The sequence below is a fragment of the Myxocyprinus asiaticus genome, chromosome 10 (assembly GCF_019703515.2).
Source record: "Myxocyprinus asiaticus isolate MX2 ecotype Aquarium Trade chromosome 10, UBuf_Myxa_2, whole genome shotgun sequence".
NCBI classification, from domain to species: Eukaryota; Metazoa; Chordata; class Actinopteri; order Cypriniformes; family Catostomidae; genus Myxocyprinus; species Myxocyprinus asiaticus.
Window position 1 is genome coordinate 4,802,423 of NC_059353.1, and position 22,431 is coordinate 4,824,853.

The following is a 22,431-nucleotide window of genomic DNA, read 5'->3' on the forward strand; positions in this document are numbered from 1 at the left end:
AACACAAATTAAGATTTTTAAAAGAATATTTCAGCTCTGTTGGTCCATTCAATGCAAGTGAATGGTGGCCAGAACTTTGAAGGTCCAAAAAGCACATAAAGGCAGTATAAAAGTAATCCATAGGACTCCAGTTTAATCCATGTCTTCAGAAGTGATATGATAGGTGTGGGTGAGAAACAGATCTTTCACTTTCAAATAGGGGTGAAGCATCGAGTTCTTCATTTGAGTGATCTCGATAACGATTCTTAAATCCCAAGATCAATCATTTACTCGCAACCCTCTACTACAATGAGAGGAAATCACTCGCAATAGCAACCAAGTTTTACACTCTGCGACTATAATGAATATATTTGGCAACTGGCTGTTAAATGTTTAGATTTCACTCACCAGTTATTGTGTAGTATAGTGATGAAATATTCAGCAGCAAGATCCTTTCACTTTGACAGTTGAGAGTAAAAGTTATCCAAAAACAAGATCCACGTGACCCATTTGTCATTCAATAAAGTCTCTTTTAATACCCATTCTGTTCTCTATAGTGAGTTGTTGATCAAAAACAAAAAAGAAACATTTAATTCTGATCACGTGTAGGACAGATGTGAGTAAATGATGAGAAAATTTTCATTTTTGGGTGAACCATCCCTTTAAGAATAACACTTTCCAGTGCTGAATTGCCACTCATTGTAACACAAATAAAATGGAAACTTCTGCTCAAAGAGTTAAATGCAGTAAAGAGTTAAATGCATTTGTGTGTGTAATGGGATAGAGTTAAATCGGATTAAGCAGCAGCACTGTGAGAGAGGAACAATAAAAACATTGGGTTTGAGTAAAATGATCTTACTGGGTTCCACCAATTATATTTTATCAGTCTGAGAGAAGAAATTTGAGGGGAAACCCAATATAAAATGAACCAAACTGCCGACAGGACTAAACTATGCTGAAAGACAGACAGACAGACAGACAGAGAGAGAGAAAGAGTGTGCCATGTAGGTCTAGGCTTTAAAGCACGAATCTCTCCCAGTGCTGCAAGTGTTCTCCAGATCTGATAAAAACTTGTGCGTATGTATGGCTCACTAGATTAAACCCATTCTGTGCAGGAGATTAATCCATTGGTTTGGACTCTGTCAAGGGTATAATTTCACCTGTTAAACATTTCCACTGTTATGTGCGTGCGTGCGTGCACTCCCTGGAGCATATCAGAGCTTGAGCGACTACACATCTACATACTAAAACAACACACAGAGAACAGGCCTAAAACACTCATCCAAGCAGCGTCAGACAGGAAAAGGTCATTTAATCCTCCTGAGAACTACAGACTCACACCACGAGGAAAAGAGAAATTAAGAGACAGATCGAGCAGATAACATCATCACTAAACTGCTTGTTTATTACTGTGGCATTTTAGAGGGTTTCATAATCTGGATCTGGTTTATTACTGAGAGCAGTGGTTTCAATTAAAGATGCTTATTCAAAGTTATGAGCAGAAATGAGGAACTTTATTTTTGAGAACAGTCTACATCACTATACAGAAAAGGACCATTTCAGCAAAAACAGCCTGTTTAATTGAAATGGACAGAGAGAGAGAGAGAGAAAGTGGAAATGGTCATGAAAAACTAAATTAGGACTGTTTTTTGGTGCAAGAAATCTAGACTTACATTATAAGTGGACTTCAGGGAAATAAATAAAAGGCTATTGTGAAGACTACATTACCTTTTTTAAAAAGAGAGTGTGTGCAAAGAAGACAAGGTTTGAGGTACATAAACTGATATAGTCCAAAAAAAAAAAAAAAACCTATTCAGCTTCCTGACCTTGAACATAATCTCCCCCACACACACATTCCTTCACACTCCTCACAAGATTAAATCTAAACAACAGTCATTGTCAGCTGGGTGGCACATTATTAAGAAAAGCTCAGCTTGAATCTTTACAGCAGTGATTGAACGGTATTCCCTCAGTGCAGTTCACCCTGTGTTTAAGGGATAGTTCACCCCAAAAAATAATATTCTGTCATCTTTTACTCACCCTCATGTCTGGACCAATACAATACATTTTTTGCGGGGGGGTTTTCATAGAACACAAACGTTTTTGAAGAATCTTCCCACAGCTCTTTCCCACACCAATGACATTTTATAGTGACTGTTCGCATTTATCAATCTATATTAAAGGAATATTCAGGGTTTAATACTAGTTAAGCTCAATCAACAGCATAACATCTTTGATGTCAATAGTGTCATAGTATCTGAATTAACAGCAGAGTGGAAGATTTTCTGTGATAAATGGCTTAAAGTTGCACTCAGTAACTTTTGTCTTTGTGTCATCTTGGACTTACACTGACACCTAGTGGCTTGGATGCAGCATCAATAGTTTTCAGTTTCAGATGTCATTGTAGAAATGTAGTATTCACAGTCAGTCATTATTACTTTAATCAATGAGTGAAAGTATCAAATAACAGGACGGTTACTGAGATTAAGTGAGTAGTATTCAGCTGGTCATGTGATTCTAACATGGCAGCCCCCATGTGTGGACCCTCTCCATGTACAATAAAACAGCTTTTATAAGGTTACTGATATGACTGGAGTCTTCATTTTAATGTTTCAAAATTACAATTCATGTCTTTAGGAGTTAAACTTTTTTAATGAGGAGAAAATTACTGAGTGCATCTTTAAATTTCAGTCTTTTCAATACACAAACCTATCAAATGCCTTCTGAAGACTTGGACTATAGCACTGGAGTGGACTACTTTTGGTGTTTTTTGGTGTTTTTTGCCCTTTTTGGGGCTTTACAGACTGGTCACTGTGAACTGAATACATCTTTGTACGGAAAAGAGCTGCATAAAGATTCGTGAATTTTTTGAAGATTCTCATTTTGTGCTCCATGAGAAAAAAACAGTATACTGGTTAGAAACGATATTAGGGTTAGAAAATAAAGACAGAACTTGGGTCATTGACAAATAAGGTTGTCCGAGGTGCTTAAAAACATGTATCAAGTTCTTAGAAATGTAATAAGTGGGTTTCATACATTTAAAAAAAAATAATTGTTGCATTTTCCACACACACACACACACACACAAACTATTTAATGACTTAAAAATGGCAAGAGGTGTACCCATCAAGAAATAATTTTCCATTCACACTGAGAGTACACAAATTTTTTGGCACATGAAAACAGAAATGTACATACACTTAGGTTGCAGTCATTAAAACTAATTTTTTTAATCACTCCACAGATTTCATATTAGCAATCTATAGTTTTGGTAAGTCGTTCAGGACATCTACTTTATGCATGACATGAGTAATTTTTTCAACAATTGTTTACAGAAAGACTGTTTCACTTTTAACTGACTACATCACAATTCCAGTGGGTCAGAAGTTTACATTCACTAAGTTAACTGTGCCTTTAAGCAGCTTGAAAAATTCCAGAAAATGATGCAAAGCCTTTGGGCAATTAGCCAATTAGCTTTTGATAGGAGGTGTACTGAATTGGAGGTGTACCTGTGGATGTATTTTAAGGCCTACCTTCAAACTCAGTGCCTCTTTGCTTGACATCATGGGAAAATCAAAAGAAATCAGCCAAGACCTCAGGAAAAAACTGTTGACCTCCACAAGTCTGGTTCATCCTTGGGAGTAATTTGCAAATGCCTGAAGGTACCACGTTCATCTGTACAAACAATAGTACGCAAGAATAATCACCATGGGACCATGCAGCCATCATACCACTCAGGAAGGAGACACATTCTGTCTCCTAGAGATGAATGTAGCTTGGTGCGAAAAGTGCGAATCAATCCCAAAACAACAGCAAAGGACCTTGTGAAGATGCTGGAGGAAACAGGTAGACAAGTATCTATATCCACAGTAAAACGAGTACTATATCGACATAACCTGAAAGGCTGCTCAGCAAGGAAGAAGCCTCTGCTCCAAAACTGCCATAAAAAAGCCAGACTACAGTTTGCAAGTGCATATGGGGACAAAGATCTTACTTTTTGGAGAAATGTCCTCTGGTCTGATGAAACAAAAATTTAACTGTTTGGCCATAATGACCATCGTTATGTTTGGAGGATAAACGGTGAGGCTTGCAAGCGAAGAACACCATCCCAACCATGAAGCATGGGGGTGGCAGCATCATGCTGTGGGGGTGCTTTGCTGCAGGACGGACTGATGCACTTTACAAAATAGATGGCATCATGAGGAAGGAAAATTTTATGGATATATTGAAGCAACATCTCAAGACATCAGCCAGGAAGTTAAAGCTCGGTCGCAAATGGGTCTTCCAAATGGACAATGGCCCCAAGCATACCTCCAAAGTTGTGGCAAAATGGCTTAAGGACAACAAAGTCAAGGTATTGGAGTGGCCATCACAAAGCCCTGACCTCAATCCGATAGAAAATTTGTGGGCAGAACTGAAAAAGCATGTGTGAGCAAGGAGGCCTACAAACCTGACTCAGTTACACCAGTTCTGTCTGGAGGAATGGGCCAGAATTCCAGCAACTTATTGTGAGAAGCTTGTGGAAAGCTACCCAAAACATTTGACCCAAGTTAAACAATTTAAAGGCAATGCTACCAAATACTAACAAAGTGTATGTAAACTTCTCACTTCAACTGTATATGTTGGTTACACCACCTGACTTCGATTAGGTGGACAAAAGTTTTTCAAATATTAATAATTTAAAACAATATATTAATAAAAGATTATTACAATCTACTTATGCCAGAATTTCTTTTTTTTAAGAATTTCAGCTTTTAAAGAGACATTAAATGAGATTTAATTAAAAATGTTACATTTAGCACTGGGGGAAAAAAAAAGTCTAAATGACTTTGAACTCAGAAATTAAAAACTTGTTTACCATAGCAGAGGTTTATTCAAGTAATTGTTTTGTGTTCACTGCATTTTTGAATAACTTTATAGATCCGGACCAAAAAATGAGCATCACGTCACTGACCTATTTTCATTTTTGGATAAACTATTCTTTGAACTTAAAGCTATTATAGTGAAATCTAAATTAATCATGATCACACTGAAAATCCAACTTGAAAATGAGAGCGAAACTATGCCATATAGCCAAATAAAAAGATCAAATTTAAGTGTGGTAGTTAACTGTAGAATATATGAGTATTTGTGCATGTAATGAATGGCAGGCCTGTTCTGACCTCATACTGCTCAGTGGTTATGCTTGGCCTCTTTCTCTCCTTTCTCTTTCTTTCTTCCAGCTCCCTGTTGCCATGGGCAACCCCAGCAATTCAAACAATGTTTCTTTTCTTTACTGAAACCTGATCATTCATCCACTGAGAATCCGTGCTGTGCTGTTCACACCTGCTTCAGTTTCCAAACACCACAACATTTATACAGCTTCCTGTCTGAGTAGAACGCTCTTCTCGCTCATTCTCATTCTCTAAAAGAGAGCTAAAGCAATATTAGGTTATTTACAACTCAAAGAAGAATTCATCAGACTTATTCAATCAGCTAATTCTTGAGTTGGTTAGACATGGAGCGATTCATTAAAAGAATCAGCTCAAAAGACAATTTGTATAATGAATCCTGATTCAAAGCAATAAATTGTGAGTCATGAGTGGTTTGGAGCAATTCATTAAATGTACAGAGTTACTTGTCTGATGAATCCTTATTTAAAGCTTAAAATCTTAAATTAGTGAGCCGTTTGGAGCAAATCTTTAAAAGCACTGGCTCATAAGAGCCATTTGTCTGATGAATCCTGATTCAAAGTGATAAATCATGAGTTAGTGAGTCATTTGGAGCAATTCATTAAAAGAACGGGCTTGTAAGAGTCATTTGTCCAATGAATCCTGATACAAAGTGATAAATTGTGAGTTACTGAATAATTTGGAGCTTCATATTTGACTTCAGATATTCATATAATCTCTATATGAAGCCTAATGAAGTCTATATTTTTGGACACATTTTTCTTAGCCTATGTGTTATTTTCTTTGTTGCATTGCTATGGCAGGATGTTGAGTTTCTTGCGGAAAGTTTATAACACTAATCATCCTTGCTAACAACATCAGACTGAAATGTGGCATAATGTGAAATTTAGCCAAAAATAAAATCAATTAATGGCCTAAATCTCTCTCTTACATGCACACACACTGCGTGGGCACGTTTCAACTAAACGTCATCTTTTGCAAATTATTTTATTTTAATTATTTAATATTAAATAAATCTTAATAATTTATGCTTCTCGTCAGAACCCGGCAGCATCAAATCTGTATTAATGTATCATATCTAATAATAATTAAATGAAGACTTGGAAATAGGGCTGGGCAATATGGCTTCAAAAATTATATCTCGATATTTTTCAGCCTATTGATGATATTTGATATACATCTCAATAATTATATATTTGCTCTGAAATGGCTCAAAGGTGATTTTTCTTTTCATCTGAGGAACCATAATTTCATGTAAACAACCATTGTTGCCAAGTAGATTCAATATTTTATGGGCATTAAATAAAAATCTATTTAAAAATAAAAACTATTCCACTTATTTGTTGAACATTTTTTGAATATTGCATGACACTAAATTATTACTGTAAGACACAGTCAAGTTTATTATTCTAATACTGAATTATCATTATTATTTTGAGGATTAGATTTGTTTTATTTAAAAGTGATATATTTTTTTCCTATTTTCTTCACCTTCACCTGGAGCTTTTATTTTGACACCGAAAGTGCAGTGTGTAGTTTCTGGTGAAGCGCTGTTGTCCACTCCTTTTCTGTTATACTGTGCTGCCTTTGTAGATTTGTATAATCATTTGTAGCGGTTTCTACATTTTGGAGTTGCGCTAATGCTTGAACATTCAGTACATTATTTCTTTCTAAAAACATGCATGAGTCCCGCACGTGCACAGAACAGCCCGTCACCCATTCTGGAGCACACACAGACCACGTTTATCTGTCTTGTATTGCAGTCCATTGTAATTTTAGAATCGCATAAGACCATATTGCCATTTTGGTGTTATTTTGATTCATTGTGCTGCCCAGAAGGATAATGAAATTAGTCTACCGATGCGCTTATGAAACTTAATGGCCAAATAAAAAGAACATTAAAATAATCGCGATATTCACGATATTATTTAATTTGATATCAGCCAATTAATCGCGAATATATCGCCCAGCCCTACTTGGAAACAAAGGAAGAAATACATATTTTTACCTCAATATTTTTCTTTGTATATGGATTAGTCATGCATGTATATGTAGTAATTATATATAGTTGCCAAAAAAGGGTCTTCAGCATGTCACAGAAAGCTACATCCACAATGTGCAATTAGGCAAAGAAATGTGTGATGCAATAGTTTCCTTCAGAATCAAAGCACATGCTTATCATGTTCAACTAAAAAGAGAGAAGCCTTATTCTGAACAGGAAGGGGTGTCATTTCAAAAATTTACTGTGATAAACCCTTTGGTCTTTGGTTTTATGAAAAAAATTATCAGAACTAAATTAACCGGTTATTAACCAGTTACCAGCATTTAAAAATTATGTTTTCTAGTGACGCTGACTACCACCTCTGGAGTTACAAGTTCGAATCCAGGGTGTGCTGAGTGACTCCAGCCAGGTCTCCTCGGCAACCAAATTGGCCCAGTTGCTAGGGAGGGTAGAGTCACATGGGGTAACCTCCTCGTGCTCGATTAAGTGGTTCTCGCTCTAAATGGGGTGCGTGGTAAGTTGTGCGTGGATTGTGGAGAGTAGCATGAGCCTCCACATGCTGTGAGTCTCCATGGTGTCATGCACAACGAGCCACGTGATAAGATGCACAGATTGACTGTCTCAGAAGCAGAGGCAACTGAGTCTTGTCCTCCGTCACCCGGATTGAGGTGAGTAACCGCGCCACTACGAGGACCTACTAAGTAGTGGGAATTGGGCATTCCAAATTGGGAGAAAAGTTTTTTTTTTTAAATTATGTTTTCACTCTGGAACAAAAAAAAGGGACTTTGTTTCCTTTTTTGGTTATGTCCTGCAAAAAAAATTGTTTGTTTTCAGTTTTCATTTTCATCCCTTGAACCATTTTTAATCCCTGATTATAAGCAAATTTTCAAAAACAGACCGGGTTTATGTTTGTAGTACAAAGGGTTCATGAACTGCAACTATTTCGTTTTCATTCTGGGGATGTGTGAACTCATCAGCATCTACACATGTAATGTGTGTTTTTGCTAGCTGATCAGTGCCACTGGATTGTGCAACAGCACTGACAAAATGACAAAAAGCTCATACCTCATTGGTCAGTGAGGTATCTTCGAAGTCCCAAAAATAAATAAATAAATAAGTGGACTGCTCTCACTGTCTGCAGACGATTTGTCGGAACTGGTGTGTATAGCGCCATAGGAATCAATTTATCCTATTCAAAAGGTAGTTCGCTAGTTGTACCAAAACTTTGTTGTGAAAAGGCCTTTACATTCCCCAGGTGACAGGATGTTTTGGCTCGAGTACGGCAGTGTTAACACCACACCCATGTGTGTGTGTGTGTGTGTTCAGTCTTTTGTGTAGCTTTAAGAAGAGGCTGTTGAAATTCCTGGTGGGAAGTGTGAGAGGTGTGACATAAGGCAGGTGCAGTTCCTCAATTTCACACACCGACTATCGTTAAATTGCACACTCCTCCCAGGACACAGCAGCACACAAATGCACATTGATAATCAACTTACAGCAAACAGGAAGAACACACCTTGTGTTACCAAATATATCCACAACAGACAAAACATCCAGTTGACTGGGGAAGATAAAGAGACAGACAAAAAGAGAGACTACATTTATGTTCAATATCACTATTATTGGCACATTTAGTCCTGTTTTATCATCTTCAGTTTGTCTTTATTTACTTGTTTTATGTTACTTTATTATTTTTGGTTAAATTCATTGATTGCTACTTTCATAGTTTAGATTTTGTTATTTGTTTAATTTTATTAGTGGTGTTTGCTTAGGCAAGCATCACTATTACTATTGCTTTTACTTGGGGTTAGACATTTGAGCAACGTTTCTGCTAAGGAGATGAATGATACCTCAAAACATGCGGCTTAAGGAGAGATGTGCTAAAATTAAAGCAATATTTGTTGCACCTTTTGCACGATTGTTATTTTACTTTATTTGACATATTTTGCAGTGTTTTGGCATGCCAATGAAGCACAGTAAATTAAGATAGAGAATGTGAAAGACAGAGGGATTCAGAGCCAAATCTTATACTTCAGCTGCCACTGCCATTAAAACCCTTATTACAGACATGAGGGGACAACTGTTACAATCCAAATATACTAATCTCTTCACTTTTAAAAATATGCACCACAACAAATGTTTAAACTATCATCATATGTGGAACGCACAATGCTATTTGTGGTGTGTGTACTTGAGATGCCAACAGCTATGAAGTTACAGTCACAAAACCCACACACACAGTAAACAGCGCAGTAAAGCTAGGTGTTACCACAGTGAGGTGTCATCACTCTAGTAACTATGTGTTGCTGTCTGCTATTCACTATTAAACACTACACTTAAACTGCTCACCTTCTCAATAACATGAAAACACCACAACATAAAGGCCTTTGCACACCAGAAGCAACGTGGTAATGCGAAACGAATTGCAGACAAATGGCAATTTCACATTAAAAGCAAGGTGAATGATCGCTGTCAGCACATTCACGACTTTACAATAAGTGGCGCTAATCAACAAGCGGTTTTACCCAGTACGGTAGGAGGCACAAAGCACCTTTCAGTAGCTCTGCCCTTCACCTATCACGAATGAAGAAACTACTTGAAAAGTTAAATAGTAAACAACCATGAAATTGCAATACAAAAAACAAGCAAGCGATTTCTCTAACAAACAGATCGAAAACAGATTTCTCTACAAACTACAGCAGCGATGACGAGTTTGTTGTTGAGCTGCTCAATGAGAAAGAAAATATTTTAAGACATGTCACAAACTATTTTGAGTGTAAAAATGTATTAACGGTTAAAGGGTTAGTTCACCCCAAAATGAAAATTCTCTCATGATTTACTTACCTTTAAGCCATCTCAGATGCAGATGCAGAACCAAAGTGAAGATTTTTATAGCACATTTCAGCTCTTTTAATCCATACAATGGAAGTAAACAGGTGCCATCAGTCTGCTGGCTGTTTGACGGTCCAAAAGGAATATTTAGGCAGCATAAAAAAGTAATCCACACGACTCCAGTCAATCTATTGATGTCTTCTGATGCATATCGATAGGTTGGTGTAAAAAACAAAAGGATAATTAAAAAGTTTTTAACTTTAAATTATTGCTTCCGGCCAGCGCAGGATTGGTGTTTGAAATGACCTAACTCGCGTGACGTTCGTTCCTCTGTTGTATATACAAAGTGCGCGCTTCCGACTTCTCGCGTGAACACGTCAATGCGCTTATGTCACTTATGCGTCGACTGCTGGCAGGAAGCCATTTTTTTTACATAAACCTATCAGTTTGCATCAGAAGATATTAATCGATCGACTGGAGTGGATTACTTTTATGCTGCCTAAATATTCTTTTTGGACCGGCAAACAGCCATCAGACTGATGGCACTAGTTCACTTGCATTGAATGGACAAAAAGAGCTGAGATGTGCTTATAAAATCTTCACTTCTGCTAAAGAAGTAATACACATCTGGGATGACTTAAAGGTGAGTAAATCATGACAGGATTTCCATTTTTGGGTGACCTAACCCTTTGAAACATGTTATCAATTGCAACAATACTGATAATATCTCACTGCCATGCATACTGTATATATTTGTGCTAAAAAAGTCCATAATTTTAACGGTAAAATAATGTTTAAATGCTACAGTAAAACAATTTTAATTGGTTAATGGGTAGTTACCTTAAAGCTGCACTATGTAAGATTTTTGTTAGAACTGACCAAATGTAATTAATGAGCAAGTACACCAACAAATTGCATACTTCCGTCATTTGTCCATGCGTGTTTACATCATGTCCGTAAATAAAGAAAATAAGATCCTGCTACTACAGCGCGTATATATGTGTGTTGATAGGTGTGGTAGTAGTTTGAAGCTGAAAGCTTATAGCAACAAATGAGCGACATTGACCATGGATCATTAAAAAAGGACACCCTCTGGGGAACCACCCGTTTTCAAAATAAAGAAACCTTGAACTGAGAAGAGTCTGCAAGCAAAATGGGAAAGCGACAGAGCCCGTAATAAAACACGAAACAACATCAGATTGGCTTTTCAGAGGTGGCGACAACACCGAGATCTTAAAGGATTTAAAAGCAATCCAGAGATGGAGTTTTTCTTGCTGGACAGGTAAGATATTTTATTGGACAGACAGTGAGCCAGGTAGCTCTCTTAGCGCGGTAGTTCCTTAGATAGCGTTAGCCACTCTAATGGGATATTGTATTATGGACTGTGGTACTGCAGTGCTTTCAATTTCATTTTCGAGGAAAATTTTACTTTTATCTGGTAACAATGCCAATGTCTAAACTAGTTACTATCTTGGTCTATTTGCCTGCTAGCTAAGTTTTAATAGTTTCCACCGTTTGATTTTATCTGATATGAACAGCAATCATCATGTCTAATGTTATTGATGCCTAACTTTTGTAACGCTATTTATTTTAAAACAACTGTTTTCAATAAGTCTAAACAACAGCGGAATATATGCTACTTACCTGCTCATAAAACTTTTGTATACTGTCTTTTTCTTCCTTTTGCTATTTATTTATTTATTTTTTGAGGGGAGAGGGTGAGTTTTGTTGTCATGAGTGACATTCGCTCTGATAAGATGATCACCTGTAACCATGGTTACACTGGTACTCCTCAATCCATCAGATTCATCCGCGCAGAAGAGCAGATCCGAAGCCCAACTTGCGTAATTACCAAAACAATGCTCCTCCGCAAGTAACCTGCAGTTTTGTGCTTCAACTGCTAGAGGGCCAAAAGATACAGTGTAGCTTTAACATATTCTGTAAAAAATAATATATTTAACAAGACAGTACATGCAATTTTATGGTAAAAATGTATTTTTTTAGATGTAAAAAGTATAATCGTCCAAATTACGGTGAAAAACAATAATTGGGAGTTCCCAGATATTTAGCCATGTTGAATATTGGAGTTTAGCAGTATTTAAATTATTTTGTATTAAATGATGCACTTTTATCATTTAAAATTTGCATGCACCACCTCCCCCGCCTCCAACCACCATACAACACCGTTCACCGGCGGTGATTGGCCCTTAACAACCGTGGTGGTAAGAAAAAAATAAGTGTTTATTTTACTTGATTGTGTCATTATTATATCACATATTATGCATAGTACATCACGCTGCAATGCAAAATAAACAAAATGAGAGTGGTGGTGGCATAGTGGGCTAAAGCACATAACTGGTAATCAGATTACCATTGCTGGTTCGATCCCCACAGCCACCACCATTGTGTCCTTGAGCAAGACACTTAACTCCAGGTTGCTCCGGGGGGATTGTCCCTGTAATAAGTGCACTGTAAGTCACTTTGGATAAAAGCGTCTGCCAAATGCATAAATGTAAATGTAAATGAGATTACCAGATTTTTTCCAATTTGTCTGGTAAACTTTATAATTCCTGGACATGTTGGCCAGCACCAAAATTTCTTAGTGGAAACTCTGATATGGAGTTATTTACATATAGAGGTGTCAGCAAAAACGGTCGTTAAATTCAGAGTCACAGAGAGGGTGGAAGTGGTCATGAAAAACTAAATTACAACCAAAATATGGGGAGTTCAGGAAAAAAAAAAAATAGAATATGACCACTTTAAATATCACAATGATTTTAGTGGCAACACAAACATCTTACAGAAGACACTGATCAAGGGAGTTCCACTACTTCATCTACACAGTCTGCAGTACAAAGAGTGTCTTTTGTTTCATGTTTTTTTTTTTTTTTTTTTTACATTCAATTACACGTAACACAACCATAAACATCAACAAACAGTCCAAACTGGGTGAATTTGTAAAATCTCACCAGCACAGATTACACCACATTCCCATGTTTTTAGTCCAGATTATGAGATTCATTATCAGTAGATAAATCATAGTACAGTCAACCTCCACAAATAGACTACTTTCCTAAACTTGACAGACGACACACAGATGGTGTAATTTGTGTCATTTTTAAATGAGGCCATAAAAGATTTGTCTCAGCTGAGGATAGGTTTACTGCTTCCAACTGAGGGGGTGTTGTAAAAAAATCTCCCAAAAATAACACATGAAGTTCTGCAGTGGTCCAGAGAACACTGATCAGACAGTCTACCGTGTCTGTGTGTGTGTGTTGAAGTTGGCCCGAGAGCGTCATTTCCCTGGACTGTGTGAATGGCTGGAGAAATGTCTGATTCTTATTCTTTGTTCACTGGAGTAAAGGACACCCCAGTAGCTTTATAAACGTTTTATATTATAAAAAGCAGTGGTGGCTCAGCGGTTAAGGCTCTGGGTTACTGATCAGAAGGTCGGGGTTTTAAGCCCCAGCACTGCCAAGATGCCACTGTTGGGCCCTTGAGCAAGGCCCTTGACCCTATCTGCTCCAGGGGCGCTGTATCATGGCTGACCCTGTGCTCTGACCCCAGCTGAGCTGGGATATGTGAAAAAAAAGACTTTCACTGTATATGTGCTAATGTATAATGTGTGATAAATAAATAAAATTAATTAATTATAAATTATAATTAAATATTATTATAAAAATGCATCTTCTATTAAAGGTTCAAATTCTAAATCTAGAGTGATTGTTCTCAACATAGAAGCAACATCAATGCAGCAAATACTGTGATTTGCTCTTACACAGATTTTTAAAATTTAAATACCTTGAAGGAATAGTTCACACAAAATTATAATTCTCTTTTTTACTTACCCTCACAGCTTTGGGTGAGAAACAGTTGCTTCCGCCCAGCTTTCCCATGCACATTCATGAGATTTATGGTGAATCAAGACTGAATTTTTGTTTTATTTCTCACCTAAAACCGATCATATCATTTCAGAAGATATGGATTAAACTCTATATAAAGTCTATACTTGTGACTTTGATGAAGATGAGATCACATTTTATGACCAATTAATGCAGAAAACCAGCTAATTCCAAAGGCTTCACATACTTTTTCTTGCCACTGTAATTGTTGTTATTATTATTTACAGGAAAAGGGCAAACACACAAAACACACACATAGTCGGGTTAAAAAATCTGAGTCTGATTAAAAATCTCAATTAAACCATGAAATAAACTGGAAATTAGGGGTGCACCGATCGATCGGCCACCATTCGAAATCAGCCTATATTCGTCTTAAATCCATGATCGGCTGATTGTGCCTAGAATCAGGGCCTTTTTTTTTTCTTTTTTGCAGCACGCAGGGAATCACTCATACACTGCTCCTCTAATGAGCACGTGCTCAGCCCTTGAAGCATGACAGAGTGGCGAAAAATGTTGGCATTTTTGAATAAGCATTCACGAATATAAACACTCATTATTTAATTCACATGAATATGCCGTTTTGTTTTTAAAAATGTGTCAGAATATCAAGTTGCCCATTTTCTAGAGTCAATACGGTAGTTATTCTGACTTGCTGCACAGTGAGTAGGAAGAGGATAGAGAGACTGCTAACGGGTATAAAAAACAAATTAAACAAATAAACATGCAAATACAAATCTTAGTACACGTGATGTAACGCGAGTCGTGACAATCAGACGTTGTGTGGAGCGATAGAGACTGTTTGGGCCATCATGTGTGCTTTTAGCTTTACTCTCTTCAACATGAGCGCTCTAGGTGTCAATCAAACATGTGCGTTCTCCAGGTGCTCTCAATATCTTATCATCAGTCACTCATCTCAGCGCTGTTCTGTGAGGATCCCAATTTAAATCAGATTAATGTTGGTCACAATACCACTAATAATAGATGTAACTGTTTAACCTTCAATAACGACACCGCGTCTTCACGCATTTGCATAATAACTAGTGATATGTGTTACAATAAGACGCCAAATACAGTAAACAAATCATAGAAATGAATGATTCTTAACAGGAGCAGTTTTAGAGATTGTAATGGATATAAACTCAGCAAAAAAAGAAACGTCCTCTCACTTTCAACTGCTTTTATTTTCAGCAAATATAACATGTCTAAATATTTGTATGAACATAAAATGATTCAACAACTAAGACATAAACTGAACAAGTTTCACAGACATGTGACTAACAGAAATGGAATAATGTGTCCCTGAACAAAGGGGGGGTCAAAATCAAAAGTAACAGTCAGTATCTGGTGTGGCCACCAGCTGCATTAAGTATTGCAGTGCATCTCCTCCTCATGGACTGCACCAGATTTGCCAGTTCTTGCTGTTTGATGTTACCCCACTCTTCCACCAAGGCACTTGCAAGTTCCCGGACATTTCTGGGGGGAACGGCCATAGCCCTCATCCTCCGATCCAACAGGTCCCAGATCAGTGGGATTGAGATCCGAAAATCACACACAGAACGAGCAGTATGGCTGGTGGCATTGTCATGCTGGAGGGTCATATCAGGATGAGCCTGTAGGAAGGGTACCACATGAGGGAGGATGTCTTCCCTGTAATGCACAGCGTTGAGATTGCCTGCAATGATAACAAGCTCAGTCTGATGATGCTGTGACACACTGCCCCAAACCATGACGGACCCTCCACCTCCAAATCGATCCCGCTCCAGAGTACAGGCCTCCGTGTAACGCTCATTCCTTCGACGATAAACGCGAGTCCGACCATCACCCCTGGTGAGACAAAACCGTGACTCGTCAGTGAAGAGCACTTTTTGCCAGTCCTGTCTGGTCCAGCGAAGGTGGGTTGTGCCCATAGGCAACGGTGTTGCCGGTGATGTCTGGTAAGGACCTGCCTTACAACAGGCCTACAAGTCCTCAGTCCAGCCTCTCTCAGCCTATTGCGGACAGTCTGAGCACTGATATAGGGATTGTGCATTCCTGGTGTAACTTGGGCAGTTGTTGTTGCCATCCTGTACCTGTCCCGCAGGTGTGATATTCGGATGTACCAATCCTGTGCAGGTGTTGTTACACGTGGTCTGCCACTGCGAGGACAATCAGCTGTCCTTCCTGTCTCCCTGTAGTGCTGTCTTAGGCGTCTCAAAGTACTGATATTGCAATTGATTGCCCTGGCCACATCTGCAGTCCTCATACCTCCATGCAGCATGCCTAAGGCACATTCACGCAGATGAGCAGGGACCCTGGGCATCTTTCTTTTGGTGTTTTTCAGAGTCAGTAGAAAGGTCTCTTTAGTGTCCTAAGTTTTTATAACTGTGACATTAATTGCCTACCGTCTGTAAGCTGATAGTGTCTTAATGACCGTTCCACAGATGCATGTTCATTAATTGTTTATGGTTCATTGAACAAGCATGGAAAACATTGTTGAAACCCTTTACAATAAAGATCTGTAAAGTTATTTGGATTTGTACAAAATTATCTTTAAAATATAGTGTTCTGAAAAAGGGACGTTTCTTTTTTTGTTGAGTTTATTTTTGAAAGTATTTCTGCTGTGTGTGATGCTCTCATGGTTTTTGGTTGCCAGTATGTCACAATGACCTTTTGATATTGGCAACAGAACTATTAATAACTGTTTTCAATACAAATAAATGTTAGCAATTCACAATGTATTAATTTTAATAATTAATTTTAAAAAGGTTTCATTTAAAACTTGTAATAAACAATGTAATAAAACATTAGTTAATGCATTAGGTATCATGAACAAAAAATAAACAATATATTTTTACAGCATTTATTAATCATAATGTTAGTTAATAAAAATACAATTGTTCATTGTTAGTTCATAGTGCATTAACTATTGTTAACTAATACAAATTTTGATTTTAAAAATGTATTAGTATATGTTATAACTAACATTAAGTTCATTAGTTCATGTTAACTACAGCAATGTTGTTAATTTTAACAAATGGAACCTTTTTGTAAAGTGTTACCATAATTTTACTGTGTGGGGAATAATCATACAACTGCAGAATATAACTTGCAAAAGTGTGGCAAAGGGCACTTTAAGAAAAAAAAAATCTTTAAACTTTTCACTCAAACTGATATGCTGATAATATAATTTGCATACAAAAAAAAGAACTGTTAAAACAGAAAAATGCAAAATAGAAACATTTTCACAAGTGGACTTGTGAACATATTCGGTATGAACGGCCCTTAATCCTCACAGTTTCATTTACATCCACATCAGGACGTGGCATCTACCCTGGCTGAGGTTCATAGCTGTAGAACACACTATCTACAGAAGACGAGGTGCTGTTCTATTTACACAAATACAAATCAATTCATTTAAAGCTGATTTCTTTCCTGTCTATTGGCAATCACTGCATACTATACTACTGCATACTAAACTGAACTACATGTGCTAATTAGAACAGATGCCTCGAGAACTACAACCAGCCGATAAAATCTGTTTCACTCTGATGGAGGAACGAGGAGGAGCTCCTGTTTCCGGCTGAAGACTGCCTTAAACATACCAGAGATAAAGTAAATGTAAAAAGCGTGATGAAGATTTCAAATTTTTTTTTCTTTTTTTTTTAAACATCAACAAACCTATTAAAACAGACCTAGAGGAGTCTGACCAGTAGTAACAATGTTTGCATGAACAGTAATTAACCTGCAGGGGCAGGAACTATACAAACACTCTGTAACGGAACATGTAAAGACTGAGGTGGAAAAATACCTCCCTCATGCCAGGACAAGACCTGTTTACACAGTTACATTCCTTCATTTCACAATCACATAGAAATAAGAGATGAAGCAAAAGAGAGTGAGTGTAAGGTGGGACCTAGAAAGAGTCGGACAGAAGATTGCATCAGTTAGTGGTGTTTGCTAAGGCAAGTGTAAATAGCTATTGCTATTGTTCAATTTTAGGGTTAAGGGTCTGAACAAACCACTAAACCGCTAAGAATGCCTTGGCGACTGTAACAACAATGCCTACAACAACATTGCAGCATGGCGGCAAGTTTCACATGGGCTAGGGTTACATTTTCTTAGGAACAACTGAGCACTCAAACAACGAATGATAAAAATCAAGGCTGCACACAAGAAAGGTGTTTATTTAATGTATATCATACACACTCACACACCTTTAGCACACCTGCTAAAGGAGTGCAGGGACACACAGCACCCTTCCGAGAACAGAGGCAAAACATCCCAGGTGCTTGAATGCCCAGAGAACAGGCATCTGCTGGTATTTTGGCACCTTCAGGCCATCATGGCAGAGCTCTGTTTACTTCTCATTTCTAACAGCCCAGTGGAAATGGAAAAAACTGTGTTGATCATTACCAGCAAAGGTATAAAAAGCATTACAAAGCTGCAGAATGCATTAGATGGAAATTATTAACTGAAAATAGATTAATAGAGGTTCAGTGTCTCAAGGCCTGATCAGATGACAGAGCGTGGCAGATCAGAAGCATATGCCCGTGGCAGACTGCCATAAAGCAGGGGACAGAGTGTACTGGTGTGTAACCGCCATGAGACAGAGACAGTCTAAGAAGAATAGGCATTTTTCAGAATAGGTGTTTTAAGAAGAATGGGGGGGGGGGGGCTGCTAGACACTGAAATGTCCACTATGTGGTGCTAAAAGTGAGTTAAATTTTCTTCCAAACAGACTTTTAAAAGATTTAAAGTTAATGCTTTATCGAGTTTTAAATTAACAAAACCGACCTCCCTTCCCAAAACCTTAAACCTAACCGACAGTGTCATAAAAGCAAATGTGAGACGAAAAACACGTCATTTTGTGGTGCTTCTTGGGCACTTTTTACCTTTTTTTTAAAAATCTTTTTACACTGGACAATATACAAATGGACAATTAATCTAATTAAAATCATGATATGTCCTAGTGTGATTTATAAACCGCAAAAGGATGCAGTTTCATTACATAAATGTACAGTCTGCATTTGCTGCACACTTCAAAGTGAATATGTAAAGCCACTCATATGCTAAAAAAAACATTATATGAGCATCACGTGCACTGTGTGTTCTAGTAGATGGCATAAGAGTGTACATTCACTGTGAAGTGCGCAGCCTGCAGACTATATATTTATAATTAAATCGAAGCATTTCGTGTTTTAATAATCACACTAGGCCATATAACCAACCGCTTATCTGGAGGTGTGAAGTTACCGTCAAAAACACAGAAAGGGAAAAGCCTTTATGTAAAAAAAAAAACAAATTCAAAATAAAAGCTTGAAGCATGAAATATAAGAAATCATGACAGAAATATATTACTACTGTATAGTAAAATGTAATATTTAGTGTGATAATGATAACAACAATTACAGTGGCAAGAAAAAGTATGTGGACCTTTTGGAATTAGCTGGTTTTCTACATTAATTGGTCATAAAATGTGATCTCATCTTCATCAAAGTCAAAAGTATAGACAAACACAATCTGCTTAAGCTAACAACACACAAACAGTTATAATCTTTCATGTCTTTATTGAACACATCTCATTAAACATTCACAGTGCTGTGGAAAAAGTAAGTGAACCTCTAGGCTAAAGACATCAACAAAAGCTAATTATAGTCAGGAGTTTGCAAACAATGAAACAAGATCGGAGGTATTGGTTAGAGCTACTTTGACTTATAAAAAGCACTCAAACATGTTGAGTTTGCTATTCACAAGAAGAAACTGCTGACGTGTACCATGCCTCACAAAAACGAGATCTCAGAAGACCTACAATTAGGCCTGTCATGATAACTACTTTTGTTGGACGATATATTGTCCCAGAAATAATTGTGATAAATTATATTATTCTCATTTTAAGACCATTTTATGCCACTGATATAATGATAATATAATAGTGTATTAATGCAAGTACACCCTTTCAAATAGCAATTAACTTTTAATTCTTAAGAATATTCAGACATTGGAATCGGAATGTCAAAAAAAATTTAAGTTATGAAGGCCCGCTCCATCTCCGACTGCGGTTTTTGTTCCCAGCTCGGAAAACTGGATGGGATGGTTATGTTTTAGATGAGCTTTTAGGTTAGTTGTAGAGCTGGGCGATATGGCTTCAGAAATTATATCTCAATATTTTTCAACAAATTGACGATATTCAATATATATCTCGATAATTATGCTTTTGCTCTGAAATAGCATAAGTGGTTTTTTTTTTAAATCAGAGGAACCATCATTTCATCTAAACAGCCACTGTAGCCATGTAGAATTCATATTTCAAAGGCATTAAATAAAAATCTATTTAAAAACGATGAAGGCATGTTTCCCACAGTTTTTCACTAAATTAACAAAAGGGAGAGGAAAATGTAATCATTTTCATTGATTTGCATGTTTATACTTATATTTAACAAACAATCATACATGGAAGCTTAATAAAAATCTTATTTACCTTCATATATTTTTACTAAAACATTATTCTTTGTGAATGAACAAGGTGTGCAAAAACTACTTCACTTATTTTTTGGAAAACAGATGAATATTGCATCGTACTAAATTATTATTGTGGAACCCAGTCAAGTTTATTATTATAAAATAAAACTGGAATATTATTATTTTCAGGATAAGATTTGTTAAAGATAAATTAATATATTTCTGTCTTATTTACTTCCCCCTAAACTGGGGTTTTTATTTTGACACTGCAAGTGCAGTCGTGTTTATTTCACCTTCACCAGGAGCTTTTATTATGAAACGGGAAGTGCAATGTTTGTTTGAAAGTTATGAGTTTCGCATCTTGTGAACCGCTGTCAAACTCTCCTTTACCGTTCTGCGTTTGTAGATTTGTATAATAACTTAATAGCGGTTACTAATGTTTGGAATTGCGTGAATGCTTGATCCAGCAGAGCTTCACTATGCAGGTGAACTGCAATAAAAACAGAAGCCCATGAGCCCCTCTGTCCGTGTGTGCACACAGATCAGCGCGTCGCCGGTTCATTCTGAAGCACACACAAACCAAGTTTATCTGTCGCAGCCTTTGACAGTTAAATTAATACATATGATTATATCTCCATTGTGATGTTATTTTGATTAATTATACAGCCCTGAAGGATCGTGAAATTAGTCTACTGATGCACTCTATGAAACTTAATGGCCAAATAAAAGGCTCATTAAAATCATTGCGATATTGTTGAATTTTATATCTTCAGCAAAATCATCACAATGATATTGTGGGTATTCAAGGTATCGCCCAGCCCTAGTTAGTTGTATTGCCATTTTTCGTTGTCACTGGTTTAAATGAAGTCGACATACCGGCTTGTTCACGTTAATGGGCTCTCCTCTCTCATTCAGCTTAAAGCCAAAATGTTCCCACACCGGAGCTGTGGAATGCGATTTTGAAACCAAGACCATTTGGACTTATTCTTCCAAACTTTTGGCTGGAATTATGCAGTCATTGGGAAAAACACCTAATAAAACAACTATTAGCCTCGAGTAACACATAATCTTCACTGGTCGCTGTCTGAGCCCCACCTCTGACAAAGAGCAGAGAGGACAGAAGCAGTGCGACTGGCTAAAATGTTGGTGACATTCATTCTTATGTAAATAAACATGCATGTAAACACAATGGGCAATATCGAGGTCAGCAAAAATTATCGAGGTCATGTCCATATATCGCACGATACGTCGATAACGTAATTATTCTGACAGGCCTACCTACGATCAAGAATTGTTGTATTGCATAAAGCTGGAAAGGGTTACAAAGTTATCTCAAAGAGCTTAGATATTAATCTGTCCACAGTTAGACAAATTGTCTATAAATGATGATCAAGTACGGTGGCTACCCTTATTAGAAGAGGATGCCAGCCAAAATGATTCAAAGGGCACACCGCAGAATGCTCAATGAGGTAAAAAAGAAACTTGAGTGACAGCTAAAGAACTGAAGGAATCACTGGAACTGATTAAAATTTCTGTTCATGAGTCTACTACACAGAAAAACAGGCATTGTGTCAATAAAAAGGACACCACAAAGGAAGCTGCTGATTACCAAAAAAAAACATTGCTGCATGCCTGAAGTTTGCCAAAGACCACCTTGACACTCCACAACGCTACTGGGAAAATGTTTTGTGGACTGATGAAACTAAGGTTGAATTGTTTAGGAAGAACACACAGCACTACGTATGGTGTAAAAAGGGCACTGCATACCAACATGAAAACATCATCCCAACGGTGAAGTACGGTGGAGGGAGCATCATGATTTAGGGCTGCTTTGCTGCTTTGGGGCCTTGACCACTTGCTATCACAGGGAAAAATGAATTCCCAAGTTTATCAAGATATCCTACAGGATAATGTCAGGGTGGCTGTGCGCCAGCTGAAGCTCAGTGTGGCAGCAGGACAATGACCCAAAAAGTAAATCCACTACAGAATGACTTCAAAAAAAGAAAATCCATCTTTTGGAGTGGCCCAGTCAGAGCCCAGACTTTAACCCAATAGAGATGCTGTGGAATGACCTCAAGAGAGAGCCGTTCACACCAGACATCCTAAGAAT

General features: G+C 37.4%; 1 protein-coding gene across 3 annotated transcripts in view; it reads right to left on the reverse strand.

Moving 5' to 3' along the window:
* The window catches only part of LOC127446822 (neurabin-1-like), a 94,871-nt gene that overhangs the window by 58,737 nt on the left and 13,703 nt on the right, over nucleotides 1-22,431 (reverse strand). The gene's annotated exons all lie outside the window — the stretch shown is intronic.